A 6,746-nucleotide genomic window follows, 5' to 3' on the forward strand; every position below is an offset into this window, starting at 1 on the left:
AGCTCTCTTGCTGCCTGACTCTCCTTTTCTTCTCTGTCACTCCTCTTTCATGGCTGTAATTTTCACTCGGGTGGTTTTAGAAGAGCAGTTTAGTTACTTGCCTGTGTAAATGTGCTGGTAATACCTGGAAGGTAAATGCTTGAACCGGTAGCGAATAACTTGGCTACAAGTAGAATTTCTGAAGGAAGAACAACAACAACAACAGGAAGCAAGTAGCGAGTTACCCCAAATTTGTGTGTGTCAAACACATCGAAGTTTTATTGCCAAACATTGTTTGGCAATGTGTTCCAAATGGCTCGTTTTGGTAAACATAAATTTTCAGGAAGTTCGGGGTTGTGTGTGGAAAAACGTGCCCCTCTGTCTAGGTGTCCTGCTACGTAAATAGCATCAGTCAGTAGCACATCCAGTGGCAGGGCTGTTGTTCCCTGCTCTCGATATTGCCGTAGTAGTGTTGTGGTATTTCGACCTAAGAGGCGGGTTTAGGAATGGAAGGAGAATGCCTGTGTTCTGTAAGGGCTACGAATGCCGACCCTTTTCCCTGCCTGCTGCTTTCCTGTGCGTGAGATGAAACTGTATTGTTTTTCTCCCTTGTTCCCGGTCGAAATATTTCTGAAGCTGTCGCTGCTGAGGGTTTGCAATTTGCGTTACTGCGTTTTTGTAGAGTTCTAGTTACGGATCATTGCTACCGTGGCAAAGTGTCAAGATACGGTTTTCAGTTTAAAGCTTCAGAAGCTGCGTTCGCTGAAATCGGCGTAGGTGAAACTGATCGTTGTGGTTTAACCTGGCAGGCAGCTAAACACCACGCAGCTGCTCGCTCACTCCCCCTGCCCCCAAAGTGGGGTGGGGGAGAGAATCGGGGAAAAAAAAGTGAAGTTCGTGGGGTGAGGTAAAGACAGTTTAATAGGACAGAAAAGGAAGGGGAAACAATCATAATGATAAAAGAATATAAAAATAAGCGATGCACAATGCGATTGCTCACCGCCCGCCGACTGATGCCCAGCCGGTCCCCGAGCGGCGGTCGCCGCCCCCCGGCCAACTCCCCCAGCTTATATACTGAGCGCGACGTCATATGGTATGGAATATCCCTTTGGCCGGTTTGGGTCAGCTGTCCTGGCTAAGGTCCCTCCCAGCTTCTCGCTGGCAGGGCATGAGAAGCTGAAAAGTCCTTGACTAGCGTAAGCGCTACTTAGCAACAACTAAAACATCAGCCTGTTATCCACGTTTTTCTCGTACTAAATCTAAACCACAGCGCTATACCAGATACCAGGAAGAAAATTAACTCTATCCCAGCCGAAACCAGGACACCGGTCTTGCGCATGATCCCGCTGTGCTCGCAGGGGTGCTCAGTGGCTCCTCATCAAAACAGCGAGGTGTGTGTGGACGTCCGTAGGGTTGCGCTCGGGGTCTGAGAGCGTTGTGTATTTTTGCTATTGGAAGACGGAAGAGAGCGTGTGCCTGTTAAATCTAGTGACGGTCGAAGGTTGGGAGGGACCCTGAGCAGGTTTGGTGGCACAACTGCAGTTTTCAAAGATCTTGACCGTTTGGAGAAACGGCCTGGAAAAAAGGATTCCTCTTTTGCAGCGAGTTCACAAGGACAGATGGGTTGCTGTACTCTTTAACAAAAACACTCAACTTGGGACATATAGGGTGAGGAAATCGCGGCTATACTTAGGCTTGAGAAAATGTACGTAGGTATCTGTGTCTGTCACCTGCGCGTCTCTAGGAAAGTGAGTTCTAGCGAAAGTAAAGCTGCCAATGAGCCAAAAAAAAGGCACGGTCGTCTAAAACATGCAGAAGCTCTGGTGGCCTGTCTCAACAACCGTACCAAAGATGATGCAAAATACTTTTTCCTCCACTCAGTGTTGTAGTCTTCACAGGAAAGGAAGCTTTGTGCTAAACGCTGGGTTTTTTTTTCCTTTCCTCTCAGCAGAATGTCAACTGCCGTGAAAGTACGAGACAGATGGAAAGGATCCATAGTGGTCTGCAAGTACCGAGGTAGGTGTGTGATACGTGTCTGCATTTTTCCTAAGGTGCTTGTAGTATGGACTTTACAGTAAACATTAAGAATGTGGCAGCTCTCCTTCTATATTTTTTTTTATGTGAAATATTTTAACACAAATACTAAAAATAAATAAGGTCTGTTCTGGAGCATGGTACGCCTATGCAAAGCTTGCTTCCCTCCGTCTATTTTCTCTTCCTGAAAGCACAGTCTTCTGTTTCTGTGTGCTTACTATTAAAGGGTGCTGTGAAAGTAATGTTGGACTAGAAGAGGAAAGGAACTGTTTGTGAGAGTTCGGATGTTCAGGAGAAACGGACTTTGTTTTCACGACAAAAGCTTTATGCTTTTTCGGTCAGTCGGTGTTTAAAATACCTTACAGTAGCACTCGAAAACCTTACTGAGATACTAGCATCTGTGCTAAAAGCAATCAAGGTCAAAGAAGAGACGTGGACAAAACGGGACAAATCGGCGTCGCTTTGGTGTGTTTTCCAGGCTTTCCCAAGAAGCGTTAGCAGCCTCGTAACTAGCGACAGCGAGTCCTGTTGTGTTTTTGGTGAGTTACTGCTTCTGTAATGTCCTTTTTCCTTAACCTGCAGTGTGTAATTGACTTCAGTTGGAAAGAGATTTTCCAGAATGGAAATCTTTCTCATTCAAAGGAGTTGCCTTTTATGAGCGTCCCATCAGAATGCATGTTCAGAGATGATGTACTTGGCAGAAGTCATCCGCAACGAGACTTTTCACTCTCTCTGGAAAAAAAACAAAGTAGTAAGTCGATTTCCTTCCAGAGACCTAAGCGCAGCACGTCTTCCAACAGTCGATGTATCGCTGATCTTTGGTTCTCAGGTGTAACAGTCGAGATATCATAAAAACGTGTTCCTCCGCATGCTTGGGTACAGCCAAAAGCATTAGCAAATCCGCCAATCCCTTTTGGTAGCCTTATGTATTGCAGCACTGGAGATTTGATATTCCCCACCGCCTGCCTCCCCTCCCCCCCCCCCCCCCCCAAAAAAAAAAGTAAAACCATATGGGAGATCTCTTATCTCACTGATTTTTCTATCATAAATGGATTTTAAAAAAGAAAGTTAAAATTGTATAATTTACAAACTGACTTGCATTGCTTAAACCGCAACTGCCAAATAGCTGTAGCATATAACTTATTAGGTGTACTTAAGCAGTTAGGTAGTTGTTCTAAATCTTTAAAAAGAAAGGCAACCGAACGTTACGGGTTTTTTTCCCCAGTCTTTTGACAGAGTGCTCTGAAGTACTTTATTTCTGTCTCGCTTTCAACGGCGCGTTTCCCCGGCAGTTCGGTAGCATCGGTCTCGGCGCAGCTGGCCAGGCGTCCCTCCTAGTCATGTAACACACGCAAAACCCCTGGTCAAATGATGGCTGTGTGTTTTGGAGGTAGATAATTTAACAGTATGAATTCACAGCTATGCAATTTAAATTAATGCAAAAGGAAAATCAAGTATTTTTATGGTATAAGTATTCTTCTTGTATGTGTATAAACGTACACACACCTTTTTAGCATAAAATGAATTGCTGAGATTTGTTCTTTCTTTTTCATTTTACTCTTCCAAGTTTTACACTTCACTTTCAGCTTTATCGACCAAGCAAGCAAGATGCGCAGCAGCAGCAGCGCAAGGGCTGGAGCTGTGGCGGTGGATCCGTGAGCGTAGATGCTGATTACGGCGCGCCCTTGTCCTGCAGCCTCAGGGGGTTATCTCCCTGCAGCGGTGCTGTAAGGAAGGGACGAGACGTTTTCCAACACCAGCAAGAGCGTTTACTTCTCTGCGAAGAACGTGTTCAAAATCGTGTCAGTTAGTCTTAATGCTGATTTTAAGCGTTCGAATCGCGCTAGCTTTTAAAGGACGTGTTGTATTTCGAGCTGACCCATTTGCCTAGCATCCTCCTTTAGCTCAACTACTACCCTATCCCTTATCCTGACTGAATTCCTCTGCTGCCTTCGGTGCTATTTTTTTAATAGGCTGAAATATCCGTTGAGATTTTTGTTTTTCAGATGTCTCGCTGTAAGCGTCCCGTGATGCTCAAGAGAGACCCCCCAGCCCAGGTTTGCCTGCCGGTCGTTAGGCGTGCTGACGGTAAGGGGCCAGCTGCCAGCCTGCGGGACGGGGGCTGGGGGGGGGCTGCAAGCGTTTGGGGGGGCTGCCCCTCCTTTATCTTTCCAGCAGAGCCCCCCTTTTTGGCGGGGGTGCGTGTGTGCATACGTAAACGGCATTATTAAAGTAACGAGCTGCCGGTTGGGGCCGTTTCCCTCATTTTGTGCCTTTTTGGGGGCTGAAAAAAAGGGGGGGTTGGGGGACCTGGGGGGGGCGATGATGTCATTTGGGGCACCCCAACATCACCGGGGGGGGTGATAATGCTGTGGAGGAGCAGGTGAGTGGGGAATGGGGGGTCATGGGGGGGGGGGGTGTCGTTCCCCCCCAAAAAAAGGGGGTCACAGCCCAAAAATGCCTGAAAATTCACGGGGGGTTTCAAAAATTTTTAAAAACTGTAAATATATGTGTGAGGCCTTGAAACAGAGAAAAATCTCTCATTGTTATATATATTGAAAAATAATATTCATTTATATGTACAAAAGGATTTCAAAATAAGAACCTATATCTGCCATATTATATAAAGGATTTTAGAGTATAAAAAAATTTGAAAGACATATATAGGGTTTTAAAATACAAAAATAACTCGCGTACATATAAATTAAAAAATAAAGGGCTTTAAAATGCAAAAAGGATGATATATTTTATATATGAAGGAATTTAAAGTAGAAAAAAGTCTGAATAGATATAGCTATCTACACTTACATGTTACATAGAGAGTCTAAATAGATACTATATGTAATCTAAGAGATAATATATAAGTGTAAATAGATACCTAAGTCTAAAATCTAAGTCTATAAAGATATAGGTGTAAATATACGTAAGTGTAAATAGAGAAGTCTATAAAGACATTTAAGTGTCAAAATATGTAAGTCAACAGATATATAGTCTGAACAGGTATTACATATAATAAGTGGGAAATAGGGAGGATAAGTGGGAAATAGGGAGGATAAGTGGGAAATAGGGGGGTATAAGTGAAACATAAATATATGCTCTAAATATATATATATGTATGTGTAAATACATTAAGTGTAAATGTCTATGATAGATAAGGTTTTTAAAATGCAAAGAAACCCTGTTTATAGAAAGGATTTAAAAACTCTTCACCCCCCCACCCCCCCCGAAATACCTCTCTATTGAAGATATAAAAGCGCTTTCAAAAGCTGCGTCTTCCCTGTTCTCCTTTTCCGCCGTTTCCCATCCTGATTTGGGGCCAGTTCCCCCAACAGGGACTTTCCCCTGCAGGGCCGCGCACACAGAGCGGGACCTGCCGCGATGGCATAAAAATACCACAAAACCCCTGATTCAGGGCCTGCAAGGGGTGAAAAAAGAACCCCGCAATTTTGGGGGAAAAATACCCAACTTGGAGCTCCCGGGAAAGCCAAATCCACCTGGATTTGTACAGCTGGAAAGCAGAAAAACGCCCATTTTCATGCACAAAACCAAAAGCAAAAATCGCCAATTTTTGTTGTGAAAAAGCGTTGAAAAACCTCCAAATTGAATATTTTGGAAAAGGAAAAAGCCCCAATTTTTATATTATAGAAAAGCAAAAAACCCCCCCAATTTGGGGAAAATTTGGGGTGAAACACCAGCCATTTGAGGGGCATCGCTCGTGGTTATCCAGTGCGGGTTATCCAGTGAGGGTCAGTTATCGGGAACGGATTATCTGTTGCGGATTATCCCAGGTGAGTTATCTGCTGTGGATGGTCCCGGGCAGACCCCCTGGCGTAGGTCACCCCCACGCATGTCCCCCCACCCATGTCTCTACCCACACACGCCCCTCCCAGTGTCCGCCCCGCCTTTCCCATGCGAGGTTTTTCCCCCGTGCGTGCAAGGTTTTCCCCGTGACGCGCCCCCCGTATCCCCTGCCCTCCTGCCTCGTGCCCGCACTGCCCTCCTCTCTCGTCTCCCTCCTCCCACCCCCCCGTGTTCCGCACTGCCTCCCCGTAACCCCTCTGCCCCGGACCCCTGGGGTGCTGCCTGCCCCGCCAACCTGCCCGTTGCCCCCCGCCCAAACTCTGACACCCCCCTCCCGCTCCCCCGCACCCCGCTCCCACCCCACTCTCCCTCCTCCTGCGTTTTGGGTTTGTGCTGAAAACAGCATTGATGACGCAGGGGTGTGTTAGTTCCTGCTGAGCAGCGCTTGCACGGCGCCCGGGGCTGTTCTGCTCCTCGCCCTGCCCTGCCAGCGAGCAGGCTGGGGGTGCGTGAGGGTTTGGGAGGGCGCACTGCTGGGAGAGCTGACCCCGACGGACCCAAGGGATATTCCAGACTGTATGATCTCATGAAATAAAACTAGGGGGGAGGTTGGCAGGGGGGCCGCTGCTGGGCTGCGACTGGCTGGGCATCGGTCGGTTGGTGGCGAGCAATTGTTTTCATTTGTACCGCTTGTCTTTCCTGGGTTTTTCTCTCGGTTCTGTTCCCCCCCCCCCCCCCCCCCCGCTTTCCTTTTCCAAACAAGTGGAGTTTTTTCACTTTTGCCCTTCCAATTCTCTACCCCATCCCACTGAGGGGGGAGTGAGTGAGCGGTTGCGTGGTGCTTAGTTGCCGGCTGGGATTAAACCATGACACAAGGTGAGTTGCAAGCCCTGCCTGGCTAAATACTTTAGGCTCTCCGTGTTATTCCTACC

The 6,746-nt window shown here is 46.9% G+C and overlaps 1 long non-coding RNA gene across 1 annotated transcript; it reads left to right on the top strand.

The window, feature by feature from the left end:
* Positions 1 to 2,367: 2,367 nt before the first annotated feature.
* On the top strand, positions 2,368 to 4,262 carry LOC142077472 (uncharacterized). The gene is made up of 2 exons (XR_012671856.1): positions 2,368 to 2,535; positions 4,005 to 4,262. It is a non-coding gene; the product is annotated as an uncharacterized LOC142077472 (long non-coding RNA).
* Positions 4,263 to 6,746: the final 2,484 nt, after the last annotated feature.

The sequence above is a fragment of the Calonectris borealis genome, unplaced genomic scaffold (genome assembly GCF_964195595.1).
Source record: "Calonectris borealis unplaced genomic scaffold, bCalBor7.hap1.2 HAP1_SCAFFOLD_265, whole genome shotgun sequence".
In the NCBI taxonomy this organism is placed as follows: Eukaryota; Metazoa; Chordata; class Aves; order Procellariiformes; family Procellariidae; genus Calonectris; species Calonectris borealis.